We start from the raw sequence: 19,838 nt of genomic DNA, 5'->3' as shown, positions 1-19,838 counted from the left end.
ATTGTTCTTGTTATTTAAATAGAGGGTCAGGCAGCGCCGGGTCTCTCCTGGGACATTGTGGTGTGAATGTAGGAGGATATTTTCTGGTGAGGTGGTCATCTGCCAAAGAGCCTGTGTCGCTTCTCACTGCTCCTCACTTTAAAGCGTTATTTAAGAAACGTATAATGATCCCAATACAGGGAGCCTGTGAGATATGGAAGCAAATCCTTTCCTCCCTTCGTCCCTCCTTTCCTTCCTTCCTTCCTTCTTCCCTCCCTCCCTCCCTGCCTTCCTTCCTTCGTTCCTTCCTTTCCGTTTCCTGTGTCTGTATCGGGAAACTTGGTCACCCGTCTGCTATAATTCTCCGTTTTGTTTGTGTTAGGCGCTGGGTGGCCAAGAATAGACAGGCTTTTCCCTCCTTTGCACAATTATCCTTCTCATCGACAGAAATTATTATTATGGGTATAGTTGTATTTTGATAGCTGCCGTTTTTCCAGACCAAAACCAAACGAACGAGCAAATAAAATCGGCCTTTAAAATTAGAGGCCCGGGCAGGGAATATAGGAAGCGAGAGTACGAGGTGGGCTATGGATCTCAAATGAAGGCCAAGTCGTGGGGAGGTGGGTGAAGGACTCTGCTTTGACCTCTGCACAAATCAGTGGTGACTACTCTGCCAGTCTTCCCGAAGACGTTCCCAACCAGCGAGCTCGATGGCTTGGAGTGGGGAAAGGTTTGGGGGAACCAGCCCGGAGTGCGGCTGGTGCCGGGAGGCGTGAGGAGGGAGGGCCGAGCAGGTTCAGCTTTTCGGTGTCCTGGGTCTGTAGGAAGCGCCACCGCGCCGCATCTTCCACGGAAGTCGAAGAGGAACTGGAGTCTTCTCGCCTTTTCTCCCCAGTTTCCTCTGGGAGCCTCTTAAAGGAGCATCCCCGGAAAATAACGGCTCCCTGCGGCGTGCGAGGAGGATCACAAACACACTTCCAGGAGGGATGAAAGCAGTTTGACCAAAGCGTACTTTATTTTCGAGACGAGACGCGGCGAAAGGAGGTGGCTTGTCACACAGTTCCCAGTACACTAGCTTTGGGCGCGAAGCACGGTGGAGTGCGCGGGTCGCAGGTGCCTCTGCAGAGGGCGCACGGAGAGTACGACGAAAGCCTGCTCCAGTGGCGCAATCGGTTAGCGCGCGGTACTTATACAGCAGTATATGTGCGGGTGATGCCGAGGTTGTGAGTTCGAGCCTCACCTGGAGCATGTTTTCTTTCCTTCGCGGTTTCAGTACCAAGTACTTCTGATAACAAAGCGCTTTTTCCCTCCTTCTATAAAGAAAAAACTAAAGAGAACGTATTATGTCTTCCAAGGTGAAAATGAGGAATTCCTTTGGTAAAGGAGAAGATTTGGTCGTTTTCAGATAGGGCAGAAAACCACAAACCAGGAGGAGGCAAACTGAATACACCCAAGCAAATTCATTTTTCCTCAATCAGGAGACCTCGCAGCAAGGTTGTACAGCTTCAAAGCAGCCTCCCCTCTCTTCCTTTCTTTAAAAGGATACCTCAGACTGAGCATGCAAGCGGGAAAACTGTGTCTCCTGTTTTGTATTTTCATGCAGCTGTCGCCGGGGCTCACCAATGTACCAAAGCCGCTCCCAGGCATTTCAGCTTTCACAGCCACACGTTTGCAGTGAGGTTGTTCCACCTGTGTAATCTAAATGTGCTCTGAGTGGAGCTCCACCGCTTAGTTTAGAAAGACTAGATTGGGACACAGAAAATGTTGATTTCCCACAGCAATGAAACATCAGGCATAGGGGCTGGGTATGTATTTTTTCCTAATTTCATTAGAAAATTAAAAAACGGTGTTGCTTAGAGAAATACATTCATCCTGACGGTTGTATCTGAAATAAATGGTTGAAGGCCACGATGCTTTTACCCGCAGTCTCTCCTGGATTTTATTCTGTCTCACAGGGCCCTCCTTTTCTGAGCTCTTCATCCTCCTTTTGCCCCGTAAGTATGGATATTCCCCACAGTTCTGTCTTCAGCTTTCCTCTCATCTAATGATATACACATTCTTTGTATTATATTCATTCCTTTGATTTCCACAACTCTCTAAATACTGATGACCATAACATTTCTCTCCTGCTCAGTCCTCTAATTTGAATCCAGAGCCATACATCCTACAGACCACATGATATTCCCTCAGGTCTGTAACAAAATGTGCAAAAACGAACTCATTATCAACCTCAATTCCACATTCCCTTTGGCACTCCTTATCTCAATGAAATTATTTAACAATTATCTAGTGCCAACTTTTTGCCAGGTCCCACTTAGGGGCTGAGGGTGCAGTGGTGAGTGCAATAGATGAAGTCCCTGCTCTTGACTTAAGTTCTAATGGAGAGAGATAAATACTAAACAAATTAAAAATAAACATACATTAAACAGAAAAATAAACGAGGACGTGGGGGAAAGGGATTCTAGAGTATGTGTTTGGGGGGGTTGGGGAGGCTTGTTATGGAAGTCTTCTCTAAACAAGTGACATTTAAGCAGAGATCTGAAGGAAGTGAAGGAAAAAGTCTTGGAAATCTCTGATGCAAGATGATTCCAGGCAGAGGGAGAAGCAAATGCAAGGGCCTGGCTGTGACTGGCTAAGGAGGAACTTGGAAAAGTTCACTCCAGTACATTGTTCAACAGAAGATAATTTTTTAAAAGCTAATATATAATATGATATCTAATTTTATATATGATGTCCATTAATGTTAATTATGATGTTATATATAATGACAGTGGCCAAATGACATTTGAGGAAACAGTGTGAAAGTAAAATTGCCAGTGGCACAAAAAAGTATCTCCAGTAGTTATTCCTATTTTCTCTATGAATCACTGACCAGTCAAGGAATCTGTTGTTCCCTTGTTTTCATGACTTGGTTTCAGAACGCTTCAATGATTCTAAAAAAGCCAACTTCTTTGGCATTGTGCGAATCAGAAAACAGCGATGCAGTTTTCTAATGTTTCTTTTTTATTATTGATATATTTACATGCAATAAGTCACCTATTTTATATGCACAGTTTGATAAATTTTGGTAATTGTATTAGTTTCCTAAGCTGCTATAACAAATTACCACAGACTTAATGGCTTAAAACAATATAAATCTGTTCTCTTACAGTTCTGGAGGTCAGAAGTTATAAACTAGTGTAATTGGGCTAAAGTCAAGGTGTCAATGGGGCCATATTCATTTCTGGAGGCTCTGGGAGAGAATCTCTTTTCTTGTCTTTTTTGGTTTCTAAAGAACTCTCACATTCCTTGGCTCATGACCATCTCCCATCTTGCATCACTTTGATCTCTGCTTCCTTTGCCACAGTGTGCATGTAGGTACAGCCAAAAGCTGAGAGGAACAGAACGTTCTCATAGTGCTTCATGGAGGTGCCGTGAGGAAAAATTGAAAGTACTAAAGGGGTTATTGGCTGGCAGATCTCAGAAATTTCTAGCAAACATTTTCTTCCAGAAGAAGAAGGTCCCAGTCTGAGAGGAAATCACTATAAGCAGGATGAGATTGAAGAGGGCGATATTTCTAGTGTAGGTACAAAGAAAAGACCTAGAAAGTGACCCAGAGGCTGCACATCTAAAAAAGTACCAACAAAATACAGATTTTAAAATACAGTGCATCATCTTGGAAATCAGGAGATGTGGAGAGATCTGCAAAACACAGGAGTAGATTCACATACCCCCTCCGAACAAAATGAGACTCTGGAAATGTAGTTGCAGTATAATGAAAAACTTGGCTGGTCTTTGTTCTCAGTTCTTGGGGCAGCAACCTCTGAATCTTTGGAATTTCCTGTGATAAAAGTGTCTTTTATTCTTCATGGTTGGGGCAGAACCATACCTGATAGTTTATATACTGAGATGACAGGGAGGGGCCAACTGCAACTGCAGTCTTAGGATGGGGGCTGGCCCCACCCTGAGATATCAACCATGTGATTAGGAGGTTGGAACTCTGATCCAGGCCATATCAGCCCACCTCCCCAATCTCTGAGAGTGGGGAGTGCAGATTAAGTTTAACCATGTGGACAATGATTCTATCAATCATGCGTACATAAGGACCCTGTAGGAACTTGGAACACTGGAAGTTTAGGTGAGCTTCCATGATTGAGAAAATGTGTTGCTGCTGTGCTGGGAGAATGAGCATTCTGGCTCTACGTGGAAAGAACAGAAAGCTTCCATTTGAGACCTTCCCAGACTTTGCCCTATACATCTTTTCTTTTGGCTTCTTCACATTTGTGTTCTTTTACTATAATAAAACTATAATCTTAAGTATAGAGCTTTCAGTGAGTACTGTGAATCCAGTGAATTATCAAATCCAAAAGGGTGGTGAGAACTCCCAAATTTATAGCCAGTTGGTCAGAAGTGCAGGTGGCCTGGGCCACCAACCTTGTGACTGGTGTCTGAAGGACAATCTTGTAGAAGATTTGCCCTTGACCTGTGGAGCCTGGCCTAGCTCTGGGTAGTAAGAGTCAGAATTGGATTGGTTGAGTTACTGCAGTCTTTGCAGTTGCTGATTGAATTTTCATTATCCTATACAGAAAGGCAGAGGAACCCAAAGGTATAGTAATATAAGAGAGAAAGCCCTTGCACCTAGAGCCATCACTTCCTCCAGGGGAACCTCCTGCAACCAGCTCTCCCACCCTGAAACCATCTCATCAAAAATAAGATATAATTTCTGGTTCCACCTAAAGATACGATAAATAAAAGAATGAACAGAAATGGCGTAATTCTTCTACAGAAAATGAATCTCACAGGAGATATATTAGCCCTAAAACATATGAAAATTATAATAGAATATTTCATCACAAAATTGAAAAGATACAGCCATAAGCTATAAACCACAAAAATGAAGTATAGAAGCTCAGAGAAGAGATGATCAAATAACAGGAAGTAAAGACCAGGTGATAAAGCAGTCTGAATAGGGGAGTAAATAGAAGAAAAATACAAAACCATTTCAAAAATGAAGACTAAATTAAAGGTTCAAGGGAGATTAGATATTGTGGAAAGCAGAGGCACAGTTTTTGTTTCAGACTAACTTTTCAAGGATGTGTGTATAGCAAACAGTCTCAGAAGATAGAGATAGTGTGTCCTTCAAGAGCAAAGATCAATTAGGCTTAGTGTCCCTTACAAAAGTTTTGGGTTCTGTAAGATCAGATTTCTTCTCTTGTAATGCAAGCCACTGTGTATATAGGCAACACCTGGCCCTCTTTGCTTTGCTCTATGGTAACCAGGGCCCAAGAAACTGGTACCGATGCTACAAATAGCTACTGCTATTGCTGTGAGTAATGAAATCCTTTGTCTCTGACCCAGGAGTCTTGTGTCTTCTGCCACAACTAGTTGGGTTACAGGTAGAGTAAAATATCAAACTCTTCACAGTTCATGACAGTTTTGGTGAGTGGAATGGGGTGCTGACAGAAACATGGAGTTTGGGAAGGAAGGATGGTGATGTCCCTGTGGGATGATTAACAGGATTTGAGGGAAGTCCATGGGAATTGGTAGCAAACATGTTGATCAAATATTTTGGTCAACTGGGCAATAAATATTCTTCCACTTTATTGCCTATTAACAAGGAGGGATTTGGGAGGTGGTTGCAGACTGAGTACTAGAAAGTAGGCTTAAACACAGCTGCCTAAACAGTGCCCAAGTTGTTGCTTCTGCTCCTCTGGGTAGAGGGACTTTCTTGCCAATCTGGTGGTCAACTTCAGGTCTTCCCCATTGTAAAAACTAGTACTAAGGTTTATCCTGGGGAAACGGGACCAGAATTTTCCTCCTCCTTTCAGAAAACAGTTAGAGAGATAAACACTTAAACTGAGCATGAAAGGAGGAAAATTCACAACCATAATGGTAAAAAACCAGTCAAATAATTAAAACTTCAGTAGTTCACTTGGGAGATAAGGAAGAGTGGCAAAAACTGTGTCACTTTACTGAACAGTTCCTATTCTGGGCTATCATTCTGACCCTAGATCCTTTCAAGGATGACAGTGAAAAGACTGTTTTTCTCCAGTGGATCCAGGCTGCTTTAGGGCTGGATTTAAGATTGTCCCTGAGATAGACAAGCTACTAGGGGAAACCATAGATGAGGTATTGACTAATATATTTGGGCTTTTACTCACCTAGATTGAGTTTACAGTATTTAAGAAAGTGACCCACAGAAATGCCTGAAGCTGTCAAACTGCAACCCAGTGACCTTGATTCTTGAAGACGATTGTATAACTATGTAGATTGCATAGTGTGACTGTGTGACTGTGGCTCACACTCCCTTTATCTAGTGTATGGATAGATGAGTGGAAAAATGGGGACAAAAATTAGATGAAGAATAGGGTGGGATGGAGGGGATGGAAAGATTTAGGTGTTCTTTTTTGCTTTTATTTTTATTTTGGAGTAAGGACAAAAGTTAAAAAATCAGTTCTGGTGATGAATGCACAACTGTATGATGGTGCTATGAATAACTGATTGTACTCTGTGGATGACTGTAGGGTGTGTAAATATATCTCAATGAAACTGTATTTTTAAAAAAGTAAATGAACAATGAGGGGAGGAGGAGAATGGGATATTTTGGATTTTCTTAATCTTAATTTTTATTTTATTTTTTTGAGTAATGAAAATGTTCAAAGTTTGATTGTGGTGATGAAAGCACAACTGTGATAATACTGTGAACAACTGATTGTACACTTTGAATGATTGTATGTTATATGATTTTATCTCAATAAAATTACATTTAAAAAAAGATAAAAGAAAGTGACCCAGAAGAGAAGGAGAAACTGACTCAGAAATGTAGATAAATTTTTGCAGTAATTCTGCCTTCTTTGAAACCCCAACCCCTCATCAAGTCTTGATGTTAAAACCAGGTAAGAACTAAAGAGATATGATTTTGGTAATGGGGCAGCAGATAGCCTGATGAAGACGGACTCCTTTAAAAAAAAGTTGCTGCTGCAGAACTGATGCTGAAGTTAGCCAAGCAGTATCAAGAAGTCCCAACTGGAAAACAATGAGGCTATGACAGTTGAATCAAGAGGTCCCCAAAGCTGAAATATATGGTGAGTAATGATGACCTTGCTTCCCAACATGGGGTTTTGGGTGGACTGAAAACATTGGAGGTCCGTTTTGTTGTATCTCATGCAGCCATTATTCTTCCTGAAATGGAAAGTAGATGCACCTTGCTTACTGGTGTGGAGCTGCGCTCTCCCTTATCATCCTTTGATCTGTCCCCCTCTACTTGACCTCAATTATTTTAAGAATAAAGATGAATAAGAATTGTCAGGAGTGGTCCCATGTTGCCTAGAATTCACTTTCCAGAAACTCATCCACTCTTCTCTCAGTAAATTCGAGGGAACTGACACCAGTTAGTACCCCACCCTTCTGTCCCTTTCACAATCTATAGAACTAAAGAGAAAATGAAACAGCCAGGGGAGCAGGAACTAGATTGTAAAAAAGCACAAATACTGTAAAAGAACAACCAAACCAAACCAAACCAAACCAGACAACAAATATTGACTAAAATAGAATTGTTGAAACAAAGACAATAATACTTAAAATATATGTAACAAATACAGTTAAAAAAATAAAGAGAAGTTATTTGCAAAATGCAAGAGACAAAAAGATATGCATTTTTAAAAGAACAAAGAGGAAAAATTGGGGTTGATAATATAAAGGATGAAATAAAGAACATAATATATGAAATAAATGGTAGAATGAATTTAGTTGCATAATTAATCAATGAGCTAGAAAATTAGATTGACTTTCCAATAAGGCAGCAGAAAAGGATAGAAAATGAAATACCATTTAAGTGATAAGGAGAGTAGAAGTGTCAACTTGCAGGCAGTAGGAATTCCATAAAGAGAAAATATAGAGAAATATTTTTATAAAATAATGAAAATAAACTTTTCAGAATTAAAGAAAACAAAACCATGAGGTTTAAAGGTCTCAGCATGCTAACCAAGAAAAATGAAAGTGGAGATTTGGAAAGGAGAGGTGTTTGACTACCATTTTAATATGTTTAATTGTTTCTGACTATTTTGGTTTTCAGTTTTCTTTAATATTAATTTTGACAATTTATATTTTAATAAATTTATCTATTCTCTTTAGGTGTTCCGATTTATTATTGTATAATTTTTTCTTATTTACTCTTTTCAAATATCCATTTTATCTTCAGTAACTTTTCAATTTTTCTTTGCTTCCTTCTTATTTGATGGCCTCTTTTAGTGGATATCTTTAATTTGTACCCAGAACATATGTAAAACTTATCTAGAGGCTAGAATGTAGTTACTACTCCTCCTCCACCATCCCATGCCTATGTTATATTCCAAAGGATTTCTTTGTGAACCTGTTTCTGGAACCCTGTATACTCTTGCTCCAAAGGAAAAAAAAAAAAAAAAAAAAAAAAAAAAACTAGATTCAAGACCAAGGTGGTGTCATGAGATGCCCTAGGATTTAGTTTCCCCAAAGAATTTTTGAACACAAAGCAAAAACTGGCAGACTGATATTCCTCAGAGCTCCAGAAAAGTTAAAGGGTAGCAATAATTGGATAAACACCAAATCAAGAAAATGCAGCATAAAAATGGTAGGAAAAGCTCCTGATACCCTTACTGGTCCCTATCCTACCCCTCCCCAGCTTGGTGTAGAGCCAACATGTACTCTCAATGTGGGTCCCCGTCCTCGTTCTGAATGGAGCAGAGTAACCCCTACTGGAAGAAGGAGAAATGTGCACACTGTGGTGCATGAATGTCTGTGCCAGTCTATCTGGCAGCAGCCTGAAGGACTGAACCAGGATGATCATCTCTGGTTTGCAATCCCAGAACTTGCCCTGTATGCAGAAACAGCTTACAGACAACTAGGTCTTTGTAAGAAACAATCAAACCAAAGCATCCTGGGACAAACGCTTACCTGCTTTAAGATATACAATAGATCAGCCAGAATGGAGGGAAAGTTTATTGCATAGAAAAAGAGGTGGCATTTGGAACCCTGTAAAGGGGGAAATTCCTAAGGCCATGAGCTCATGCCCAGGAAAAGACCCATGCTCAGAAAAGACCAGAGAAAAGTCTGCACATTCACCTCAGGCTAATCTTCTGGGTAGTAAGGCTAAGCTCTGAAGGAGAGCATCAGCCAATACAGATCCAATTTGCAAAGACTGTGAAGGTGTTTTGTGCATTTGTTTAGTTGTCTTTGTTAGCTCCTAACAGTCCAGGAAATCTCTGTCATATCACTAGCCAGATACAAATTTAGGGAACAGACAGTTCAGGGACTAAATTTTAGTTAACACATTGAAATACTAACATGTAGAGGGTGCAACAAAAGATTACAATGCAAACAAAGAAACAGGATATAATGGCCATCCAAGGGACAAAGATAAAACATCAGAAACAATCAATGAAGTATGCCAGACTTTGGACATGCCAGATATCTTAGTTTCCCCTCTGCTAAAACAAACTCCATACAATTGGTTGGCTTAAACAATAGGAATTTATTGGCTCACAGTTTTAAGGCTAGACAAAGTCCAAGTTTGAGGCAGCAGCAAGATGATGCTTTCTCCCTGAAGACTGTGGCATTCTGGGGCTGGCTGCTGGCAATCCTTCTGTCTTGGGCTTTTCTGTCATGCGGCAATGCACATAGCAGCATCTTCTCCTTTCTCTTCTGGATTCTGTTGACTTCAGCTTCTTGTTCTTCCTTTGGCTTTCTCTCTTTATGTCTGAATTTCATTATGTTTAAATATGACTCCAATAATCCAAATTAGAGACAAAATTGATTCTGCTTGCCACAGATTAATTAAAAATATCATCTTCAAAAGGTCTTATTTACAATGGGTTCACACCCACAGTAATGGATTAAGATTAAGAACATATTTTTCTGGAGTATATAATTCAATCCCCAATAGGCAACCATCTGGAGTCCCAAAAAACACATTCTTCCTACTTGCAAAATACATTCACCCATCACAATATCCCAAAAGCTTTAAATCATTTCAGTAATAATGCTAACTACAAGTCTCATCAAAATCAGTTATGGGCATGATCCACACTGGGGCAAAATTTCTCTCCATCCATGGACTTGTAAAACCTAGAAAACAAGTGATCTGCTTTCAATATACAAAGGTGGGATGGGCATAGGATAGATGTTCTCATTACAGAAGGGAGAAGTTGGAAGGAAAATGGGTCACAGGTCCCAAACAAGTCTGAAACCCAACAAGGCAAACTCCATTAGATTTCAAGGTCTGGGAGTCATCCCCAGAATTATGCTTTATCTTCCTAGACTGATGAAGCAGCAGTCCCATCCCTTTCAAATGCTTGTGCAGCTGTCCTGTGCTCCTTGAACGCTGGGGAGTAGGCCCCTACCTCTGTGAGCATTGAGATGGAAGCCAGTCTCTCCATGAACACCGTGACACAGATTCCCACCATCTCTAAGTATTGAGGTGGCAGCACTCTCCCTGACCAATGGGGCACAAAGCCTGCCTGCTGAAAGTGCATGGGCAGATGGCCCATGCCAAGAGCAGGGTGGGCCTGCATTTTCCATACATATGGGTGGGCCTGCTTATTCTTTGAGAAATACATTTCCTAATGACATAGCTTCCATAGATATTGGTTCCTTTGATGGATCTGGGAAAAATAAATTGCAAGCTTTATGGAAAGGATTCTTCACTCCAGATGTCATTAAGAACATTTGTGATTCATGGGGGGAGGCCAAAATATCAACATTAACAGGAGTTTGGAAGAAGTTGATTTCTATCCTTATGGATGACTTTTTCAGGGGGTCAAAACTTCAGGGGAGGAAGTAACTGCAGGTGTTATGGATAACAAGGGAATTAGAATTAGAAGTGGAGCCTGAAGATGTGACTGAATTGTTGCTATCTCATGACGTAAATTGAACAGATGAGGAGCTGCTTCTTATGGAAGAACAAAGAAAGTGTTTTCTTGAAGATGAAATCTATTCCTGGTGAAGAAGCTGTGAATATTGTTGAAATGACAACAAAGAATTTAGAATACTACATAAACTTAGTTGAAAAATCAGGGCAGCTCCCTCCCCTACATGGTACATGACTCCCACAGGTGTAAATCTCCCTGGTAACATAGGACATGACTCCCAGGGATGAGCCTGGACCTGGCATCGTGGCATTGAGAAAACTTCTTGACCAAAAGGGGGAAGAGAAATGAAACAAAATAAACTTTCAATGGCTGGGAGATTTCAAATGGAGTTGAGAGGTCCTTCTGGAGGTTATTCTTATGCATTATATAGCTATCCCTTTTTAGTCTTTAGTGTATTAGAACAGGTAGAAGGAAATACCTGAAACTGTTGAACTGCAATCTTTGATTCTTAAAGATGATTGTATAACTATATAGCCTACATGGTATGATCATGTGATTGTGAAAACACTGTGGCTCACACTCCCTTTATCCAGTGTATGAACAGATGAGTAGAAAAATGGGGACAAAAAAGTAAATGAGTAATAGGAGGGGATGGGGTGATGGGATGTTTTGGGTGTTCTTTTTTCCTTTTATTTTTATACTTTTTTTTTGGAGTAATGAATGTGTTCAAGGGCTGATTGTGGTAGTGAATGCACAACTATATGATGATACTGTTAACAATCAATTGTACACAGTGGATGATTGTAAGGTATGTGAACATATCTCAATAAAATTGCAGGGGATTAAAAAAACAGTGGTAAGATTTGGCAGGATTGAGACAAGTTTTGAAAGATTTTCTATTGTGGGTAAAATGCTACCAAATAGTATAACATGCTACAGAGAAATCTTTCAAAAAAAGAGAGTCAATTGATGTAGCAAGCATCATTTTTATCTTGTTTTAAGAAATTGCCACAGCCACTACAACCTTTAGCAACCTTCACCTTGATGAGTCAGCAGCCATCAACATCAAGGAAAGATGCTCCACCAGCAAAAAAGATTACAACATGCTGAAGGTTCAGATGATGGTTAGTGTATTATACCAATAAACTATTTTTAAATTAAAGTATGTATGTGGGTTTTTTAGACATAATTGTATTGCACACTTAATAAACTATGGTATAGTATGAACATAACTTTTATATGCACTGGGAAATAAAAAAACTGTGACTCATTTTATCATGATATTTGCTTTATTGTTGTGGTCTGATGTATGCCTGTATATACCCAAAATAATTAAAAGCAGGGACTCAAACATGTATTTGCACACTGATATTCATAGTGACCTTATTCATAATTGCCAAAAAGTAGAATCTATCCAAGTGTCCATCAGTGGAAGATGTGGTATTTATATACAATGGAGTATTATCCTGCTGCAAAAAGAAATGAAGTTCTTATACATGGTACAACATGGATGAACCTTGAAGACATGTTGAGTGAAATAAACCAGACATAGAAGGACAAATATTTATGTTCTCACTGATATGAAATAGTTAGAAAATACAAATTCATAGAATCAGAAATTAGAATACTGATTATCAGGAGCAGGGGGAGGAGTGAGGAAAGGGGAGTTAGTGCTTAATTGATATTAACTTTGTGTTTGGAAAAATTTGGTAGTTGATGTTGTGATGGTAGCTCAACACTGTGAATGAAGGTACTTAGCAATACTAAATACTTGAAAGTGGCTAAAATGATTAATTTGGGGTCGTGTATCTGTTACCAGAATATAACTACACAACACAGAGTGAACCCTTATGTAAACTAGGGACTATAGTTAATATAATTGTACTATCACTGTTTCATCAAGTGTAACAAAGTTATCACACTAATGTAAAATGTTAATAATAGGGAAAATTGTGTGTTTGAGGGAGGCGGTATATGGAACTATGTCTTTCTGCATTATATTTCTGTAAACCTACAACTGCTCTAATAAAAACAAATAAATAAAAACTGGATTCTAGTTTCTAATAATAGTCTGCTTCATTCATCACTCATTAGATCATTCATTCATGTGTTCATTCGTACTTACAACAAATGTTTTTTGAAGACCTATGTTTTAGTTTCCTAAGCTGCTCAAAACAAATTCAATGAAATTGATTGGCTTAAACATTGGGAATTTATTCACTTAACAGTTTTGAGGCTAGGAAAATGCCCAAAATCAAGGCACCATCAAGGAGATGCTTTCTTCCTGAAGACCAGCTACTGATGATTTTTAGCTGCTCTGTCACATGGCAAGGCACATGGTGGCATCTGCTGATTTCTCCCTTCTCTTCCAGAAGAATAGACAAGTTACAGACAGTTATCTACATTTGGAATTGTTTTGCAATCAGATGAAATCTTAGTTAGTTGAACAGAAAATGTTTATCTCTGTGTCTAGCTAGTTTCAAGAGGACAATTGGTTCTCATCTTAGCTAAGAACTCAAGACAAAGAACTGAAGTTGGCTAGGGGTGAAAGGGGAAGTGTCTGTGTCTGGCCTTGTCAGCACGTTCAGGAAAAAAAGAGAAAGTTCTGTTTGTTCTTGTCAGTCCCTCCCCTTGTTCAAGACAACCATAAGGTTGTCCTCAAACAACTATGTCTGTAAATGAGGTGCTGGGATGTACAGAGCTACACTATTTTCATTCCAGATTGATCTCCACATGTAATGTTATTGACTCTGATTCAGCTCCTATGGGCAAAGTCAGTTGGGAGCAGAGTTGCTCTCAAGTTATCTGGATCATGACATTGTTTGTTGAAACAATAGCTATATACGAGCATTTAAGACTTTGGAAGTATTTAGAATCGAATTATGTATTGCATAAAAACCTGTTCTTAATCTTAATCCATTCCTGTGGGTGTGAACCCATTGTAAATAAGACCTTTTGAAGATGGTATTTTTAATTAATCTGTGGCAAGCGGAATCAATTTTGTCTTCAGTTTGGATTATTGGAGTCATTTGTAAACATAATGAAACTCAGACATAAAGAGAGAAAGCCAAAGGAAGAGCAAGAAGCTGAAAGTCAACAGAATCCAGAAGAGAAAGGAGAAGATGCTGCTATGTTCATTGCCATGTGACAGAAAAGCCCAAGACAGAAGGTTTGCCAGCAGCCAGCTCCAGAATGCCACAGTCTTCAGGGAGAAAGCATCACCTTGCTGATGTCTCAATTTTGGACTTCTCCCCTCAAAATTGTGAGTCAATAAATTCCTGTTGTTAAGGCAACCCACTGTATAAAATTTGTTTCAGCAGGTAGGAAACAAATGCAGACAGGATGTATCTCACCAAACTGCAAGGCATAAGATTACCTGTGCAGGAGAAATACTAGTAACCCTTGTAACATACCTTGAAACCAGGATCCTCAATTTCTAAATCCTGACATGAGAACATGTCCTATCGTCAATTCAGATCAACCTTAGACAGCTAACCTTTTACTTGAGTCTAGTAATTGGCTGTTCTACTTGGCCTGTGGTGTTTACCCAAGAGCGGTAAGAGTGGTTGGCTGTGATACAGACACCTCCCTCTAGCTAGGAGGAAGGTGAGAGCTAAATGGTGATCCATAATGACTCAAGCCAGTGAGTTTAAGCTTATTTGCTGTACTGCTAGGGCAGAAGTGGTATCATTCATTACTTCTATAAGGGATAAGGAGATATTTTGTACAATCTTTCCTAATCATATAATTCCCATAGTAGGTAAAATGACCCTCACAATGCACATAAAGGGAGAAATGGTGATTCCATTAGGGAATTCTCCCCCAAATCCTGCAGTTGCCTAGTTTTGGAATGATCATGTAAGTCTTCATAGGATAAATGGTTGACAGATAAGATGATGGTTTCGAAACCAAAAACTACCAACACTTGCTGAAAGAAATAAAGAAGAGTTAAATAAAATAAGTAATGTATCATGATTCCAGCCAGAAAGATTCAATCTTTCTAAAATATCAATTCTCCCCAATCTGATCTACAGATTCTATGTAAGCACAATAAAAATACTAGTAGAGGTTTTTTTTTGGGGGGGGGGGGTTGTTGTTGGTGGTGGTGCAGATATTGCTAATGGAAATTGACCAGTTGGTTTTAAATTTTATATTGGAATAATAATCTTAAAAAAACCAGAATAGCCAAGGAATCCCAAGTAAGAAGAACAAAACTAGAGGCCCTGCATTATCAGGTACTACTTATTTTAAAGTTATGGATACTAAGACAATGTGGTATTGTTGAAAAGATAGAAACATAAACCAATGAGACAGAATAGAGAGCCTAGGGGGAAACTTCCACACATAAATATTTTCCCATTTTATGACAAAAGAGACATAGCAATTCAGTGGGAGAAAAGATAGAATTTGCAATAAATATTGCTTGGTCAATTGAAATCATATGGAAAAATGAATTAGATCCCTACCTCTCCGCATATGTACACTCAAGATGAGCTATATACTTAAATGTGAAAAATAAAACAATAAAACTTCTAGGAAAAAAAAGCACGTAGGAAAACAGCATCATGATCTTGGTGTAGGCAAATGTTTTTAAAATAGGATGCAAAAAGCATTAACCATAAAAATCCATGTATTGAATTCCTTAAAATTATGAACTCAAAATACAAAATTAGAATTAAAAGCATGCCACAAGTTGGGAGAAGATATTGGCAATATGTACATTTGACCACAGCACTTGCATTTACAATATATAACGAACTCCTACAAATCAATATAAAAGACTGACAACCCAATTTTTCAAAGTGCAAATGCATACAAAAAGGTGTAAATCATCATTGGTCATCCCAAAATGCAAGTTAAAATCTCAAAGAACTAAAAATGGGAGAAAATATTTGGAAACTGTCCTGGCCAGAATGGCTAAAATGAAAATGATGGACATTACCAAGTGTTGGCTAAGCTATGAGGTAACCATAACCCTCATACTTTGTTGTTAGTGTAATCAGGTACACCCATTTTTGGAAAGTTGTTTAACAGCATCTAATACAGTTAAACATCCCACGTTGTCGGATTAAAAAAAAAATCTTTACCTCGTTGGTACAATTGCCTTTTTTTTTTTTTTTTAATCTTCATTTTATTGAGATATATTCACATACCACGCAGTCATACAAAACAAACCGTACTTTCGATTGTTTACAGTACCATTACATAGTGGTACATTCATCACCCAAATCAATCCCTGACACCTTCATTAGCACACACACAAAAATAACAAGAATAATAATTAGAGTGAAAAAGAGCAATTGAAGTAAAAAAGAACACTGGGTACCTTTGTCTGTTTGTTTCCTTCCCCTATTTTTCTACTCATCCATCCATAAACTAGACAAAGTGGAGTGTGGTCCTTATGGCTTTCCCAATCCCATTGTCACCCCTCATAAGCTACATTTTTATACAACTGTCTTCGAGATTCATGGGTTATGGGTTGTAGTTTGGTAGTTTCAGGTATCCACCACCAGCTACCCCAATTCTTTAGAACCTAAAAAGGGTTGTCTAAAGTGTGCATAAGAGTGCCCACCAGAGTGACCTCTCGGCTCCTTTTGGAATCTCTCTGCCACTGAAGCTTATTTCATTTCCTTTCACATCCCCCTTTTGGTCAAAAAGATGTTCTCCGTCCCACGATGCCGGGTCTACATTCCTCCCCGGGAGTCATATTCCACGTTGCCAGGGAGATTCACTCCCCTGGGTGTCTGATCCCACGTAGGGGGGAGGGCAGTGATTTCACCTTTCAAGTTGGCTTAGCTAGAGAGACAGGGCCACATCTGAGCAACAAAGAGGCATTCGGGAGGAGGCTCTTAGGCACAACCATAGGGAGGCCTAGCCTCTCCTTTGCAGCAACCGTCTTCCCAAGGGTAAAACCTGTGGTAGAGGGCTCAACCCATCAAACCACCAGTCCCCTATGTCTGTGGTCATGTTAGCAACCATGGAGGTGGGGTAGGCGAATACCCCTGCATTCTCCACAGGCTCCTCAAGGGGGCACTACATCTTTTTTTTTCCTTGTTTTTCTTTTTTCTTTTTTTTTTTTTTAACTTTCCCTTCTTTTTTAAATCAACTGTATGAAAAAAAAGTTAAAAAGAAAACAAACATACAATAAAAGAACATTTCAAAGAGACCATAACAAGGGAGTAAGAAAAAGACAACTAACCTAAGATAACTGCTTAACTTCCAACATGTTCCTACTTTACCCCAAGAAAGTTACATAATATAGCAACATTTCTGTGAACTTGTTCCTACTATATCCATCAGAAATTAACAGACCATAGTCATTCCTGAGCATCCCCAGAACATTAAATAGCTTATCTGTTCTTCTTGGGTTATTGTTCCCCCTTCCTTAATTGCTCTCTATTGCTAGTTCCCCTACATTCTACATTATAAACCATTTGTTTTACATTTTTCAAAGTTCACATTAGTGGTAGCATATAATATTTCTCTTTTTGTGCCTGGCTTATTTCGCTCAGCATTATGTCTTCAAGGTTCATCCATGTTGTCATATGTTTCACGAGATCGTTCCTTCTTACTGCCGCGTAGTATTCCATCATGTGTATATACCACATTTGATTTATCCACTCATCTGTTGAAGGACATTTCGGTTGTTTCCATCTCTTGGCAATTGTGAATAATGCTGCTATGAACATTGGCGTGCAGATATCTGTTCGTGTCACTGCTTTCCGACCTTCCGGGTATATACCGAGAAGTGCAATCGCTGGATCGAATGGTAACTCTATATCTAGTTTTCTAAGGAACTGCCAGACTGACTTCCAGAGTGGCTGAACCATTATACAGTCCCACCAACAATGAATAAGAGTTCCAATTTCTCCACATCCCCTCCAGCATTTGTAGTTTCCTGTTTGTTTAATGGCAGCCATTCTAACCGGTGTTAGATGGTATCTCATTGTGGTCTTAATTTGCATCTCTCTAATAGCTAGTGAAGCTGAACATTTTTTCATGTGTTTCTTGGCCATTTGTATTTGCTCTTCAGAGAACTGTCTTTTCATATCTTTTGCCCATTTTATAATTGGGCTGACTGTACTATTGTCATTGAGTTGTAGGATTTCTTTATATATGCAAGATATCAGTCTTTTGTCAGATACATGGTTTCCAAAAATTTTTTCCCATTGAGTTGGCTGCCTCTTTACCTTTTTGAGAAATTCCTTTGAGGTGCAGAAACTTCTAAGCTTGAGGAGTTCCCATTTATCTATTTTCTCTTTTGTTGCTTGTGTTTTGGGTGTAAAGTCTAGGAAGTGGCCGCCTAATACAAGGTCTTGAAGATGTTTTCCTACATTATCTTCTAGGAGTTTTATGGTACTTTCTTTTATATTGAGATCTTTGGTCCATTTTGAGTTAATTTTTGTGTAGGGGGTGAGGTAGGGGTCCTCTTTCATTCTTTTGGATATGGATATCCAACTCTCCCAGCCCCATTTGTTGAAAAGACCATTATGGCTCAGTTCAGTGACTTTGGGGACCTTATCAAAGATGAGTCGGCCATAGATCTGAGGGTCTATCTCTGAATTCTCAATTCGATTCCATTGATCTATATGTCTATCTTTGTGCCAGTACCATGCTGTTTTGGCAACTGTGGCTTTATAATAAGCTTCAAAGTCAGGGAGTGTAAGTCCTCCCATTTCGTTTTTCTTTTTTAGAGTGTCTTTAGCAATTCGAGGCATCTTCCCTTTCCAAATAAATTTGATAACTAGCTTTTCCAAGTCTGCAAAGTAGGTTGTTGGAATTTTGATTGGGATTGCACTGAATCTGTAGATGAGTTTGGGTAGAATTGACATCTTAATGACATTTAGTCTTCCTATCCATGAACATGGAATATTTTTCCATCTTTTCAGGTCCCCTTCTATTTCTTTTAGTAGAGTTATGTAGTTTTCTTTGTATAGGTCTTTTACATCTTTGGTTAAGTTTATTCCTAGGTACTTGACTTTTTTAGTTGCTATTGAAAATGGTATCTTTTTCTTGAGTGTCTCTTCAGTTTGTTCATTTCCAGCATATAGAAACATTACTGACTTATGTGCATTAACCTTGTATCCCGCTACTTTGCTAAATTTGTTTATTAGCTCTAGTAGCTGTAGCGTTGATTTCTCAGGGTTTTCTAGATATAAGATCATATCATCTGCAAACAATGACAGTTTTACTTCTTCTTTTCCAATTTGGATGCCTTTTATTTCTTTGTCTTGCCGGATTGCCCTGGCTAGCACTTCCAGCACAATGTTGAATAACAGTGGTGACAGCGGGCATCCTTGTCTTGTTCCTGATCTTAGAGGGAAGGCTTTCAGTCTCTCACCATTGAGTACTATGCTGGCTGTGTGTTTTTCATATATGCTCTTTATCATGTTGAGGAAGTTTCCTTCAATTCCTACCTTTTGAAGTGTTTTTATCAAAAAGGGATGTTGGATTTTGTCAAATGCTTTTTCAGCATCTATTGAGATGATCAATTGATTTTTCCCTTTCAAGTTTTTAATGTGTTGTAATACATTGATTGTTTTTCTTATGTTGAACCATCCTTGCATGCCTGGAATAAACCCCACTTGGTCATGGTGTATGATTTTTTTAATGTGTCTTTGGATTCGATTTGCAAGTATTTTGTTGAGGATTTTTGTATCTATATTCATTAGGGAGATTGGCCGGTAGTTTTCCTTTTTCGTAGCATCTTTGCCTGGTTTTGGTATTAGATTGATGTTAGCTTCATAAAATGAGTTAGGTAGTGTTCCATTTTCTTCAATGTTTTGAAAGAGTTTGAGTAAGATTGGTGTCAGTTCTTTCTGGAAAGTTTGGTAGAATTCCCCTGTGAAGCCATCTGGCCCTGGGCATTTATTTGTGGGAAGATTTTTGATGACTCATTGGATCTCTTTGCTTGTGATGGGTTGGTTGAGGTCTTCTATTTCTTCTCTGGTCAGTCTAGGTTGTTCATATGTTTCCAGGAAATTGTCCATTTCCTCTACATTGTCCAGTTTGTTGCCATACAGTTGTTCATAGTAT

General features: G+C 39.0%; 1 non-coding gene across 1 annotated transcript; it reads left to right on the top strand.

The window, feature by feature from the left end:
* The first annotated feature begins 1,133 nt into the window (after window positions 1-1,133).
* TRNAI-UAU lies at window positions 1,134-1,227 on the top strand. The gene is made up of 2 exons: window positions 1,134-1,171; window positions 1,192-1,227. It is a non-coding gene; the product is annotated as a tRNA-Ile (tRNA).
* The last annotated feature ends 18,611 nt before the right edge of the window (window positions 1,228-19,838 follow it).

The sequence above is a fragment of the Choloepus didactylus genome, chromosome 7, assembly GCF_015220235.1.
Source record: "Choloepus didactylus isolate mChoDid1 chromosome 7, mChoDid1.pri, whole genome shotgun sequence".
In the NCBI taxonomy this organism is placed as follows: domain Eukaryota; kingdom Metazoa; phylum Chordata; class Mammalia; order Pilosa; family Megalonychidae; genus Choloepus; species Choloepus didactylus.
Note: the sequence above shows the minus strand (reverse complement) of the source record. Positions and strands in the feature narration are given on the sequence as shown.